The following is a 15,769-nucleotide window of genomic DNA, read 5'->3' as shown; positions in this document are numbered from 1 at the left end:
CATCCATTTTGGGAGAGAATGTCTCCTCGTAGTCAATTCCAGGGCGTTGTGAGAAACCTTGCGCCACAAGGCGAGCCTTGTACCTCAGGACTTCATTCTTCTCATTACGCTTTCTGACAAAGACTCATTTATGTCCTACAGGCTTTACATTTGGTGCGGTTAGCACTACCAAACCAAATACCTGTCTCTTTGTCAGAGATTCTAATTCTGCCTGGATTGTTTCATTCCATTTAGGCCAATCTGCTCTTTGTTGACATTTTGCAACAGAGCGTGGTTCGATATCATCGTGCTCTATGATTCCTTGAGCAACAGTATATATCATCAATGTGTATGGAAGATCTTTCTATCAACTCATAGGCACTCTCATAATCCTTTGAGATTTCTTTGTTCTCTGGAATCATTTTTAACATCAGAGCGTCCTCCAGTATTGATTCATGGACATAACTATAATCAGAGACAATCTCATGAGAGGGATTCTATACATTGATGATTGGTTTGTGCCTTACTCACCCTCTTCTTCCTTGGGTGAGTGTCAATTGAACCAAGTGACCTCCCCTCTTCCTTGGGGAGCCACGGCCTCAACCACACCTCCACTAAGTGCGGTTGCAGTGCCTCTATCTGCGGCACCGTGCCCCTTGTTGGGGACTTCTAATCTTGCAGGCACATTTGCAGCTGGTATATGTGATCTTGTCACTTTTACGATATCAATAAACGCATCAGGCATCAAATCTGCTACGTTCTGAAGATCGATTATTCTTTTCACTTCACTTTCACTTTGTGAAGTGCGGGGATCAAAATGAGACAGAGTGGGGACAAACCATGACAATTCCTGTCGTTCCCTTGGAAAATCCTTTTCCTATCTCCCCCTAACGACAGGAAGACTGTCTCGTCAAAGTGACAGTCAACAAATTTAGCGGTAAATAGATCCCCTGTCAATGTTTCCAAATAGCGGATAATTGTTGGGGATTCGTATCCAACATAAATACTTAATCGTCTCTGAGGACCCATTGTAGTGCGTTGTGGGGGCGCAATAGGCACATATACTACTCAACCAAATATGCGTAAGTGTGAAATGTCAGGGTCATATCCAGTTACCAACTGGTACGCAGAAAATGGTTGGCTAGTTGTGGGTCTGAAACAAATAAGTAAAGCTGTGTGCAATATTGCATAACCTCATGCAGATATAGGCAGGTTGGTGCGCATAACCAATGCCCTAGCCACCATCTGTAGCCTTTTGATGGTGGCTTCTGCGAGACCATTTTGTGTATGCACATGGGGTACAGGATGCTCTACATCGATCCAAATAGATATGCAATAATCATCAAATGCTTTTGATGTAAACTCTCCAGCATTATCAAGCCGTATAGACTTGATAGGGTGATCAGGATGGTGAGCCCTTAAGCGTATAATCTGTGCTAGGAGTTTTGCAGCATTTCTTGTGGACAATAAAACGACATGTGACCAGATTGTCGAAGCATCCACCAGAACCATAAAGTACTTGAATGGTCCGCATTCTGGATGGATAGGTCCACAGATATCTCTTTGTATCCTTTGTAAGAATGGAATGTTTTGTTTTGTCTCTTTAGCATAGGAAGGTCTCGGTCCTGTTTTTCCTAAAGAGCAGGCTTTGCAAAATGAGTGATGTGCCTTTGAAATAGTCAATGAGGCATAATGGGAGGGAGGTAGTGCTTCTGGTACTTCAGAAGGCAGTGACTGCATTTGAGCAATACTAGAACCGACACCTTGCAGTGTGGCGGATTTTTCTCCCATTTTTCACTCGAAAGAAGGGATGTCCGTGTGAATTCTTTAAAAATACGGATCATCATGTCACGACCTCGGTGCCATAGGCAGTCATGCAAAAGCCTGTATGAGTCAGTGTCCTACATTTCATTGTTGGTGACAATATAGGATTCAATGATCCGAATTGTAGTGAGGTACAGTCCACTAGATTGACTCATAAGTTTCTCTATGATGCGTTTCCTTCCACAGTCATTAGATGTAATATCAAGGTATTCAGTTTCATTCTCACGGTGTGTTTTTACATGATAACCGTTGGCACAAATAACTTTGAAACTTTAACAAGGTTCGATTAGCTCTTGGTGCATATAGAGCGTCTGTGACTTTAAATGTTGTGCCATTAGGCAGCAAAAATTTGGCAGTTCCTCGCCATTTTATTAGTTGTGATAATCCAATCATCATAGTCACAGAGGAATTATAGGCTATTAGTTCAATGAATAATTGCCTATTTCTTAATAATGTGTGGGTAGTCCCACTATCATCTAAGCACTCAAGTTCTCCTCCATTCATTCTTACAAATAAATGGGAGGTATTTAGAAAATATAACTCATATTCTTTAGAGTATTTCTATTTGCGTAGAATGGTATTCTTTTCATTCTAATAATTTTTCTCTTTTCTAGATGTATTGCTTTACATCTTTATAGTGCTATGTCGAACCATGTAAGTATGTGTATAGAAATAAATTTGAATAAATTCAGTGCTTCAGAATAAAATTCGAAAAATATAATAAGCCAACGATAATCAAATCAAGGTCTTTGTTCAGAAATCTTATTCATCAATCCATGATTGAAAATAAACTTTAAGACCAAACAATAGTCTAATTAAAAGTGAGGCATTATGCCTTCACAACTGTCTTTGGAAAATAAAAACAGATCAGTCAAGATTGAGAGCGTCCATTAATTTAGCAAGTTCCTCTTTGCCATTGAAGTCTGCAATTGTAAGGTTGACGTCTAGGTCATGACCTTCTTCTTCCATATAGTGAGCCTCTTATTCTTTAGACTCTCTATACCTCTTGTAATTGGCTGCTACTCTGTTGTTTGCTTGGCAGTTCTTGTACCAATGCCCAATGAATCCACACCTATAACATGGTTCATTGTCAACTCTTTCCTTTTGCATCTTGTTTTCACGATCCCCATATCCCTTTCCACGTGGTGCATTGTTGCCACGTGGGTAGGGATCAGCACGTCTAAACCCCCTTGCATTAGAGTTATTTCCACCTTTCATTTTTCCATAATGAGCCTCGGGAATTTTCTTTGTCCCAGTGGGCCTGGCATCGTTATTCAAGAGAATCTCATTTTGTCTCTCAGCCACTTGTAGTAGGTTTATCAACTTATTGAAGGTTGTGATTCTTTTGTTGTCATACTCCAACTGATACTGGTTCGCTAGTATAAAAGCTGAATTAGGAAAGGTGGTAAGAGTCTTGTAGATCATATCATCTTCTGTGATTTCCCTTCCACAAAAATTGAGACGTGCCTTTAGGCGCAACATGTCCTTGTTGAAGTCATTGACCTTTTTATAGTCAAGCAAGCGGATTCCATTCTACTGAACAGCCAGTCCTGGGAGCAAAGTATCGTGAATGTTCCCAAAACGTCCTTTAAGGGCATCCCACAGTGCTTTGGGTGTCTTCAACTGAAGGTCCTCCCAGCGTAGGCTAGGATCAATATGTCGCCTCAGAAACATTAAGACATCTGCTTTCACCTTATTAGATAGTTCATCATCTTTGGGGTCAGTAATGGTGGCAGTGTAGTCTTTTGCCACAAAGGCAGTTTCCATATCGGAAACCCAACGATGGTACTCAAGTCCTTCTGAGTCCAAAATGTCAAACTCAGGTCAAGTTGGATCAGCCATCTACATAAAACAAGAGGGAAGATATAAATTAAGCAGTCATAAAGACATCTACGTGAATTATTTTCCAAAAATATGAATTAGATTTCAAGACCAAGATTCGTAATGGTCACATTTTTTTTCAAGGCTATGTGACAATACTTTATCACAATAAGTGTGTATTTATAATGCGCATGAACTTTCATTATCATGGCAAAACACAATTCTTTTTGTATAGCATTCTAAACAAGTAATAATCATAGCACGTAATAAATAATAAAAAACATAGCATATATTAAAATAAATTACATGGCATGCTCAAATTTCGTAAATGTATACCAAAATATATGTTACACATAATAATAGCAATAATATATCATGCATAAAATAAAATGTAAACAATAGCATAATACAAAGCATGCGTAGGCATAATTTATATAAGTGTAAATAAAATAAAAACATGCTCAAAATTGCATAAATAATAAAGTATAAAGCATGCTTAAAAATAGTAGACATAAAAGAAAATCACATGCTTTAGATTCCACGAATATATATCACATATATAACAAGTAATAAAATAGCATGCTCAAAAATAAAAAAAAATTCTAATGATAAATAATTAAATATACCATAGTATGAAAATAAAAGAGAACATACTTGGTTTCGAGAAAAAACAATCCTAACACACGCGCGTGTTGATGCAGGTGTGCGTAGCGATGTTTTTTTTTTTTGGGTTCCGCTGGGCCTGCTGATTTGTTGGGCTGCAGGGCTTGTTTTTTTTTTTTTTTTTTTCGTTTCTGGGCCTGCAGGTTTTTTTTTTGGGCCGGTTTTTTTTTCTTTTTCCTTCCTCTTCTTCACGTCTTCTTCCTCCTTCTGCTCTTCTTCACTTCTGGTTTGCAGAACTGCAAAAGAGTAGCTGACGCAGGTGCTGGGATCCGGCGGTGCTGCGATCTGGTGGTGGAGGCCAAGCGCTGGGTTGTGCGCGGGTGAGGCCGGTTCGGCTGGGCAGTGATGGGCTAGGCTGTGCGGAGGAGCAGCGAGGTGGTCTGCCGGTGTTGCACTGCTGCAAGGCGCTGGGATGCAGAGTACTTGCTGTGCTGTACGGGCTCCGGCGGTGCAGGGCGGGAGGCGAGCCTCTGGGAGGCCGGAAGAATGATCTGGTTAGTGAGGTGGCGGCTTGGGTGCGGAGAGCAAATTGCTCTTGGGTGTGGAAGTGGTCTGCAGGCGGGATCGATGTGGGATCGAGGTGATGCAGCTGTGTCTGGGATCTACTGCAGAAGGTAGGGCAGGGGTGCCGGGACTGGGTTGGGCCGGAGGCCACGCGGTCAGATGGTCTGCCGGTGTTCTCTAGGGAGGGCAGAGGGCAGGGCTGCTGCAATGGGAGATGAGACCAGTCTGGATGAGGCCGGTCTTGGTCAGGGAATTTTTTTTTTTTTTAGGGTGCGGCAGAAAAGAAGAAAAATGTTTTTTTCTTCTAGGGTTTTGATTTTTTCTTTCGGGAAGAAGAAAGAAACTAGAGAATTGAGGTTTTTTTCTTTGGCTATTGGCTCTGAGCGTGCTGATAACGTGTTAAAGTAAGCAATTGGAATTGGTCTACTCATTTCATTCATAACCCCTTTATATAGGGATATGATTACAACGGAAATATCAATTACATTGATGATACTAAATGCTGATTGAGCTGTGATTTGTAATTGCTTGATTCCCTCTTCTTCTGTTTCTTTGACGAAGGCACATAATGTGCTTTTCCTTTAACAGTTTTTTTTTTTTTTTCACTGTTAGGACCTTTATTTTCCTTAGTCTGATATAAAGATATCTAACTTTGAAAAATGACTAATAAATACTCAAAACCATATTTTTAGGCTACCTATGACTAAATTCAGTCACGACTTATTTATCTATACTATTATTAAGAGAACCCATTTTGTTAGCCAAAATGGACGTGAAAAGACACAAAGACCCCCATACCATATATTATTTTTAAATAATTTCTAATATTTGAAGGGTACTATAGTAAACAATAAAATACTGGTAAACAATTAAAAGAAAAAAAATATTCCCACTAACTTCCCACTACCCTATTATGCAGATAACTTCTTGTTACCCTCATCTGCAGATAACTTCTCATATTTTTCTAACTTCAATAATTACCAAGACATAAATACTACAAAAAGAAACTTTAAAACAAAAAATCTGTTTTACATACACAGCATATGTGGGCAAGACTAGTACTATATTTAATAGAAGAGAGTTTGCTAGCTAAAATAAAATTCTTTTACATAAAGGGTCCTGACCCATAGCACCAAAATAGACTAAAATTAGCTCACTTACACCACCAACAAAATTTTGTTTCCACTAACCCCACTTGATAGCTAAATGATGATTTTGGGCTCCAAAAAATTAAAAATCACAGGTTGCCACCCTTATCTCTCTCGCCGACTCTCTCTCAATATCGATTTCTCTCTGCAAGGATGACGTCGACTCTCTCTCTCTCTCTGCAAGGACGCCTTTGACGACCGATCTCTCTCTCTCTCTGCAAGGAAGACGTCGACGACCCTCTCTCACACTTTCTCTCTCATCACCGATCTCTTTCTCTGCAAGGACGTTGACGACGACCCGAGGATCCATCTCTCTCTCTCTCTTTGCAAGGAGGAGGATCCCAACGTCGACACCGACGACGAGGATCCATCTCTCTCTCTCTCTCTCTCTCTCTCTCTCTCTCTCTATGCAAGGACGTTGTCGACGACAATGAGGAGGATCTTAATTACAAAAGCTCCGATTCCGATCTGAACCTTCTTCCCCGCACTAATCCCTCCGTCGGCCTTCTTCCCCATTGTTTTCTAGCACCGACTTCGTCGTCGTCATCTTCGGCATCACCGGCGTCGTTGTCTCTAAGGCTGTGATTGATTGAATGATCTACTTTGGACCAGCTCGACCAGATGCAACTACTTTGAGTTGGAGCTCCGAACACCGACGAGAAACGCATTCGGCTTTTGATAGGGATGGCAAAAATCCCCAGCGGGGCGGAGCTCCATTGGATACCCGCCCCTAATGGGGGGCGGATTTGGGGACAAATGGGGAATGGGGATGGGGATCCCCAATCCCCGCTATCTAAGATTGGGGATGGGGCGGGGATGGTATTGTGATCCTCATCCCCAAACCCGCCCCAATAATATATATATATATATATATATATATTTTAATATATATATATAAATTTATATTATTCTATTAGGGGGGCGGGGATGGTCTTTGTTTCTTCTTCTGTTACCAGTACACATGTTAAGTCTGAGTTAGATCATTATTTAGAGGAGTCTCTCTTACCTATAAATGATTATGATACTTTTGATATATTGTGTTGGTGGAAATCAAATGGAATTAAGTATCCCACTTTGCAAGAAATTGCTAGAGATATTTTAGCAATTCCTGTCTCGACTGTTGCTTCGGAATCTTGCTTCAGTACTAGTGGAAGGATTATAAGTTCTCATCGTAGTCGACTCCATTCAAAGACAATAGAGGCTTTGATGTGTGCTCGAGATTGGTTATGGAGTGAGATACAAGGTACCGAATAATGATACATTCACAACTATAATTTTTTCTAATGTTTTGCATTTCGCTGACAACTGTTTTTTTTTTTTTACGAGCAGCATCAAATTCTGAAGAATCTAGGAGAGTTAGTGTTGAAAATGATACTGAGTGTAATGGTGAAGATGAGGTAAATCATATTCATATTCATACTTCTTATTTTATTTGATTAACTTGTGGCACGATAACTACTACAATTTACTGACCATGTTTTCCTTGTTATATTATTTGTTGAAGGGTTCTTGCAATGATTTAGAGAACATCACATTATTCGAATAAAATGGGCATGCTATGGAGACTTTATCGAGACTTTTTGTTGTTTACTAAGATTGGGATGAGGAACTTTTTGACTTTTGTACTCATTGAATTATGATTTATGAATTTAATTATATTATAGTTTTATTTGTTGTAGATTTTAATTTTAAAAAAGACCATATAAAAAATTATTTTATTTATTAATTTTTTATTGGGGATTGGGGCGGATTTGGAGGCCTAGTCCCCAATGGGGATGGGGATGGGGAATCCCCAACATATTTTTATTGGGGATTGGGGCGGGGATGGGGATAGAGAGTGACCCCGGGGATGGGGATGGTATTGTGATCCCCATCCCCAACCCGCCCCATTGCCATCCCTAGCTTTTGACTTAGGTGCCCAAATCTTTTTTTTTTTTTTTGTAAAATGAGTGCAGTATTTAATTAATTTATTTATTTTGGTAAAGTGGGGGCAGAAGGCCCAGAAGGAAAGAACAAAGAAAAAAATTATCAGGGGGCAATAGACGTCTATTGGAGGCAGTAGACGTTTTGAATTGATGTAATCTCCTCATTTTTTTTCTTTAATCAAAGTTTTATTTGTCTAATTTTAAAAAATAAATGGGTATTAGGGGCAATAGGTGTCTATTGGGGGGCAATACAGGTTATTCAGGGGGCAATAAACCTCTCCGACCCCATATGAGATCTACAACAACCTCTTTGGAGATTTCTAGCGAGGTTTCATAAACCTCTATTGCCCCCCAATAGACGTCTATTGGGGGGCAATACATGGCTGATAGTCGTCTATTGGGGGGCAATAGACTATCAGGACAATAGATGTCTATTGAGGGGGCAATAGAGGTCTATTGGGAGGCAATAGATGTCTATTAGGGGCAAAAAAAACCTTTCCGATGAGATTTTCAGCAAATTCCAGTGGGCGGCAGCCGATGACCGGATTCCGGCGGCAGGTAATCTGAATCTGGCGACCGGTGATCCGAATCCGGAGAAAGTTGACCGGGATTCTGGCGGCCAGTGGCCGGTGACGGGGCTCCGGCGAAGTCTCCTATGGTTTCTCTCTCTTCCATTTTCTCTCTCTCTCTCTAAGTTTGAAAGGGGTGAGGATAAAATGGTATTAAAAAAATTAAAATAAACAAAAAAAAAATCTTAATTGGGTATTAGGGAAGGCCTCCTTAGAGTGTTTTGGGTAAGAGGGAATTAAAAAAACTTAATGGGGTAAGTGGGAAAAAAATCTCTAAAAATGGGGTAAATGGACAAAAACCCTTACATAAATACCTTTTATATTTTAAAATACTATGAAAACTAAATTAATTAATAAGGATAAACAAGTAAAGCCACAATCAAGAGAAACTAAAAAAATTCATTGGTTATCATGGGAAAGACTTTGTTGTTCAAAAAAGGAGGGGGGAATGGCTTTTAGAGATTTGCATGCTCATAATTTAGCGTTGCTTGCGAAGCAAGGGTGGCGCATTTTAAGGAATCCTAACTCTCTTGTCAGTCGATTGTTCAAGGCTAGGTACTTTCCTCATTCATCATTTCTTTTGGCCCTTGAGGCACGCACTCCTTCTGCTTGTTGGCGTGTTATTTTTGCTGCGCGGTCTATTTTGGCTAAGGGGATCCATTGGCAGGTAGGTGATGGGTCCACTATTAGGGTGTGGGAAGATCCTTGGCTCCCTAGACCTAATCTTTTTCGGCCTGTTAGGCAGGGGAGTACGACTGTCACCATGGTTAGTGACCTTATTCATGACAAACAGTGGAATGGGGAGGTGATTTCGGCAAACTTTGCTGCTGAAGAGGCTACATTGATTTGGTCTATTCCTTTAAGTAACAATCATGTGCCTGACCGAGTGATTTGGCATTACAACTTGAAGGGCAGGTTTACTACCAAAAGTGCGTATCACTTGGCCTTTGGTTCTCTACACACAAGTTTGACGTCTGCTTCCAGTTCTGTGGAGATTCCAAGTATTTGGAAGTTCATTTGGTCTGCTGCTGTTCCAGGAAAAATTAAGGTCCATATTTGGAAGGCATGTACCTCTATCTTCCCCACCATCTCACAGCTCCGACGTCGTCGGGTTAATGTTGTTGGCGGGTGTTCTTTCTGCAATGTAGAAGAGGAGACTATAGCTCATGTTACTATAGTTTTGCAAGTGATCTTTTCAGAATGGCTCCATCCCTCCAATCAGTGTTTGAGGCTCCTCCATGCTCAATGCTTGATTGGCTCTACTTTTGTCACTCTTCTCTTTCACGTAGTGATTTTTCCTTACTGCTAATCTTGATTTGGGGTATATGGAAGGAACGCAACCAAAGAGTCTGGTCAGGTAAGATTCATTCTATTACTCAGGTGTACTTCCAAGCTGTATCCTTGTTTCATTCGTTCAAAGCTACGCGAGCTAAACAAACTATCAAAGCCAGCCGCCGGGTTAAACCTTGGAGCCCTCCACCAGTTGGTTGGCTTAAGGCTAACTTGGATGGGGCTTATGATGAAAACACACATAAAGGTCGTGTTGGAGTGGTAGTACGTGATGAAACAGGTTTGGTCGTGGCTAGAGCATGCTACAGATTTGATCATATCATGTCTCCAATTATGGTAGAAGCCTTTGTTGGCCGTCTTGCATGTAAACTAGCAGAGGACAATCACTTAACACCTATAATGTTCGAATCAGATTGTTTGCATCTGGTGCAAGCAGCTCAAGCCAAAGGGGAGGATACCTCAGAGCTAGGTAGAGTCGTCGACGACATCTCTTCCTCTTTGACCCTATTGGCAGGTTTTTTAACATATGTTTATACAGAATCACATAGGATTGCTTATAATCTTGATAAAAATGCCTTATTTTAGAGACTACAAGTTTCATGGAGTGGGAGTGTCCCTCCGATTCTTGATGGGCTCTTTGCTACTTCTTGTAACAACTAGTTCTTCTAATAAAAGGTTGTCATCATTTGGTTTAAAAAAAAGAAGAGAGAATAAAAAATAAAAATCCTAATGTTGCAAACGCGCTCTGTAGCCTCCGAACCCTAGTTTTTTTTTTTTCCAAAATCTTCGTGTTTGCTTTCACCGATGGCATATGTAGATTATATGGCGGTGCGTCTTATATCTTCTCTTACGATCTCTGAGGGCAAAGGTCCGGTGGATCTCCCCTCGTCCAAGGGAATGGGTTTTTTCAACTTTCTCAATTTTTGTTAGTGGAAAAAACTTCTGATTGGATGAGCTTACTCCTGAGGTTCGTTTAAGGGTATGTTCCAGCGAGCACGGAGGCTTAATGGAATGTACCAGATACAAGATCATGGAGACATGCACTTGTTTTCTTTTACGGACCCTTATGATCGACCTACGGTTTTGAAAAGGGCACCCTTGAGCTAATTTGAGCATGTTTTGCTAGTTTTGGCTCCTTATGATGGGGTGATGCCGATGAAGTCTGTGCCTTTGAACACCTAGGGTTTCTGGGTTCGAATAAATGGAATTACTCCATCTTTTCAAACAGACAGGCTTATCAGATTGAAAGACAGCTCTTTGAGTAAGTTTGTGGAGAGGGATGAGGGTGAGTTTGCTGCTGGTCATGTTCACGTCAAGGTGGAGGCTGATCTCACCCAACCTATAATCTTTCAATGCATCTATATAGTTGTAGATGGGAGCGTGAGAGAGGAAAACCCTAGCTTAAACAGAACTCGAGCTTTTGTCGTCAGAGAGGGGTGATGGGGGTTGTGGATGAGATGGCAGTTCCTTTAGCTACATCATTAGGACTGGCCGATGCTCCCAAACCGGTGGATCTTCTTCCACCGCGTGGGGAAGGTTTACGTCGTTCTCAGACTTATCTGGTTGGGAAGCTACTGACCACTAGAGAGTTTAACAAGCGGTTTTTCATGGGTATGTTTAGGAGAGCTTGGAGATTGAATGGGCACTATACAATCCAAGAGCGTGACGATCGATTTTTGTTCACACTATCGAATCCTTCTGACCGTAATCGGATTCTCTGGGGAGGACCGTGGGGATTTGATGAAGCTTCGATGGTGTTGGCTCCGTTTGATGGAGTGGGAGCCATTAAAGATGTTCCTTTGAATACTTTGGCATTCTGGATCAAGTTCAGAGGGCTCCCGATGGACTTTCATACTGATCGGTGTCTCAGAGGCATTGGTAGTGCTTTGGGACGGTTCCTCCAGAAAGATACCATTGAATTTGAGGCTGGGCGCATCCGGATTAGGGTGGAGATGGATTTGATGCAACCCATCTTTTTTCAACGTTGTTTTAAGATCGATGATGGTGTTGATGTTGACCTGGATGTCTTCTTTGAAAACCTTTTTGGGCGGTGCAAGGATTGTGGATTGGTAACTCACGTAGGTTTTCCATGTTCTGGTCCTCCTTTGCTGGAATTCTTAAGGGGTGAGACCACCTCAGCACGACGTAATTTGAAAAGAGTGTTGAATAAGGTTGCTGATTCATCTATGGTGGGTTCGACGTTAATGTTTAGGGCTCAAGAGGCTGGCAGTGGTCCGGTGGGGTTGAAACAATTTTTGCCTACCACGAAACCCCGTGAAATTCAAATCCGGACTGTGCTGGTGACGTCTGCACAGACTGGCCAAGAGAGCTCCGATTTAGACTCGAGTGTACAACAGCTAGAGCAAGTGCTTGGGGACGCTATTGCGATTGATCATATTGGTACTAGTGAGGAGGCCAACCATGCAAATCATGCAAGTCTTACCTTAGCTCCAGTTCCATCTCCTAATCGCAGAAGGAAGAGAATGGATGATGACGAAATATTGCCAAAGAAGCTCAGATTAAGCTTAGCAGTTGCGCGTACCAATTTGGATGTTGTTTCGATCGGTCTGTGCTTGTCCCAATCTGTGCAGAAGGAGAAGAAGAAACCTGGCAAGCCTAAAGGTGCCAAAAACAAGATCAAGGATAATAAAGGTGTGCAACCTTCATCCATGAAGAAATCACCGACAAAGAAGGCAAAAAAGGTAGAGAAACTGCTTAATGGTCTACCGGAGATTAATTTTGTTGAGTGTCAATGTCTCAAACCTTACAAAGGGTAAGAAGTCAGTTAATGCTTAGTTGCTTTCTAGTTGTTGAATAATTGTCCATGTTAGGAAGAGGGTCTGTCACTGTACCACAATATCATGCTCAGCGTGTGAGATTAGGTAGAGTAGATTGTCGATCTGCAGGGGTGAGAGTCTTTTGTTAACATAGACTACTTTAAGCTCAAAGTGTCACAAACAAAGTGGTCATTTTTGTATTATTCTTATCTATGAAACATGGGCATATATATACCTTGGTATGTACTTTTTATCTCAAACAAGGGTTAATAGCAAAACCAACATATTTTGGGTTTAGATGCAAGAAGAGAATCAACATTTTTAAGACCTAGATGCAACTCATCAAAAATATACACACGAGATTCAATATTTTTATACCAAGCTTAGCCAAAAGTTTGTGTCCCTAGTCTGTTTCACATCAATTTGTGCTACCAGTGATGTAAAAACTAATTCCAATTTCCTTCTAGCAAGAAAAACATGCCCAATTCAAAATTGCTCAGGTTAGAATCTAGGGCTTAGTTGAATATAGATTTTTCCCATATTGATTTTACATACTGATGTAAAAGTCATAGTCATAGGTTTGTTATCTTTGTTGCAAGATGAATCATATCTCATACTTCACTCATTAATAGAACCTGTCATTCTCTTTAATCATATCCACGAAAGCTAGGCAGCTTTCCAGTGAGTTTAATTGATTCCTCCAAGATCAATGTCTTCCAGTGAGTTTGACATCGTGGCTACTGGAATCAGCTACGGTTGCTCTAACGGTCTCAAAAGCAAAGCCACACCCATTATCAGAATATTAAAGAAAACCAGAAAGATTCAGAACCACCAACACAATATGGTCATTGTTTCATTATCAAGCTTCTGAACCATTTCCAATAAAGGAATGACTTTGATCTCTTATGCTAACCTCAATATCAACAATAACAAATTTGCTGCTTTCAGAAAGCTTAAAGCAGCAAACTTTATAACTTTCAGCCTAAACTCGTACCTATCCAAAACTCCAAATCTCCATCCCCAAGCTCACCAAACCTACCTCCTCCAATCCCTCAAATCCTTATTCCTAATCGCCGCCACCTCCCACACCCTGGCCCCGCAATCCCTCACCGTCAAGATTGAGAAGGCAGCGCTCTTTGACTTTGAATTGACCCTCCCGATTCAAGTCGTCCAGTTCTTCCGCTACGTCATTCTCCTCCTCTATTCGTCGTACTTGAGCTTCTCGGCTAGTTTAATTTGTTGCACGAGACGAGAATGGCGGCGACGAATCCGCAGATGATGGCGGTCCAGGGATCGACGATGGAGCAGTCGATGGTGACCAAAGCCACCGGGAAGGCCGTTGCAGGTGTTAGTGACGTTCCAGTGGTCAGAGTGAGTTAACGATGGCGGTCGGGTTTATATGGACTTAGGGTAAGTAGATTCATATTGGTCGAAATTTGAACATTTGATCAAGACCCTATTTTTTATTTTTTTATTGGGTAGTGCTAGTAAGGGCCAAGTTTTTTTGTCTTTTATATTCCCCTTTTCTATTTTTCTTTAGGATTATAAATTGTTGACATGTTAATTCTTTTCATAAAGGAAAAAACTCACAAACAGTACCTGAATTACAAGCTACTAATAACTTTCGTACCTCAACTTCAAAAAATATCATTTTGGTACCTGAACTTTCACTCCGACCCAAGATTCATACCTGGAGTCACTAATGATGTCAGGGCCGTCATCTTTTAAAGGGTAGAATCGTCCATTCAGTGTTCATCTTCTCCAAAATTGAAAATTTTGTCCTATGTCTCTACAATCTAAAATTCTTTGGCTGGTTCCAACTTTGCTCTCCATCGATCATTCACGCTTTCTCCAAATCAACTGGGCTTTTGCACTCCTTCATAATATTGCATCTGGAAGAGAGTTGAAGAAAGTTAACCCACATGCATGTTGTTGGGTTTATCTGATTTGGATGGGATCACAACGATATCTTCTTCTCTTTTCTCTAAACTTGCAGAGGAGATAGTGGTGGGCTTTATTGGTCTTTTGGTCATCAGGATTCAGGAAGAAGAAGCTCTTTCATTGGGGGACAAGGTCACACGAGAAGAAGAAAGGGTCTGATTGGTTTCTGGGAATGATAATGATTACAACAAATTAGTCAATTTCTCAATCAATTCTGAACTGGGACTGTTTCTTTTGTTGAATTTACTACTCAGAATTAACAATTGCTTTCTGGGTTCAGATTATACTATCATTTTGGGGGTTGTGTTTGAGTTCCAATATTGATTTGGTTATTAGTTTCATGTCATGAAAGACTTTAATTTTGTGTCTTGAGACTTCAGCTCTTGAATGTTAATGATTCTGTTTTGTTGTTATTGATCGATTTGGGCCACGTTTGGATCTTGTTCATAGAGTCTCTTGTTCGTCCTGTTTTGTGTTTCTTATTTTCTCAGTTTGCGAGTTTTGTGACTTGGTCTGGCTTTCCCAATATTGCCATCAGGGGAGTACTTTTTGGGCCTCCCTCGCTTCTTCTTCCTCGTGGAGGCTGTTGAATAGTCGATGCTAAACCCTCTGCTGCGGCCACAAGGTCTCAACGATCCGTCGAACGGGCTTGGGCTCATGGAATCCAGCGACTGTGGCTTCGATGCGGGCTGCTGCTACTGGGCCACTGTGTTGAACTAGAACCGACACGAATTCGGCCCGCTGCCCAACATCGCAGTTGAGTTGTTGTTGATGGCGGTGGCGGTGGCGGTGTTGGTGTTGTTGTTGTTGTTGGGGTTTATGGTGGGGTTAGGCATGAGGGAGGGGTAGGAATTGAGACCCACTATCATGTTTGGCTGCGGTGGAGGAATTGAGACCCACTATCATGTTTGGCTGCGGTGGAGGTTACGGTGGGGCTTCCCATGAATCCAATCAAGGAGAGATCAAGGAGTGTAATGAGGGAACTGAGAGAGAGAGAGAGAGAGAGAGAGAGAGAGAGAGAGAGAGAGAGAGAGAGAGAGAGAGAGAGAGAGAGAGAGAGAGAGAGAGAGAGAGAGAGAGAGAGAGAGAGAGACGTACTTTTGTTTCATGAGACAGGGAGAGAAGTGGTGATGGAGAGAGCTTTGAAGAAGATGAATAGTGAGAGGACAGATTTATCCTTGCAAAGTTAACACAGTTAATGGCAAAGTGGATCCCAGGTATGAATCTTGGGTCGGGGTGAAAAGTTCAGGTATCAAAATGATATTTTTTGAAGTTGAGGTACGAAAGTTATTAGTGGCCCGTAGTTCAGATACTCTTTGTGAGTTTTT

This window comes from Rosa chinensis, chromosome 4, assembly GCF_002994745.2.
Source record: "Rosa chinensis cultivar Old Blush chromosome 4, RchiOBHm-V2, whole genome shotgun sequence".
NCBI lineage: Eukaryota > Viridiplantae > Streptophyta > Magnoliopsida > Rosales > Rosaceae > Rosa > Rosa chinensis.
The sequence above is the reverse complement of the archived record's forward strand: the minus strand, read 5'-3'. Positions refer to the sequence as shown.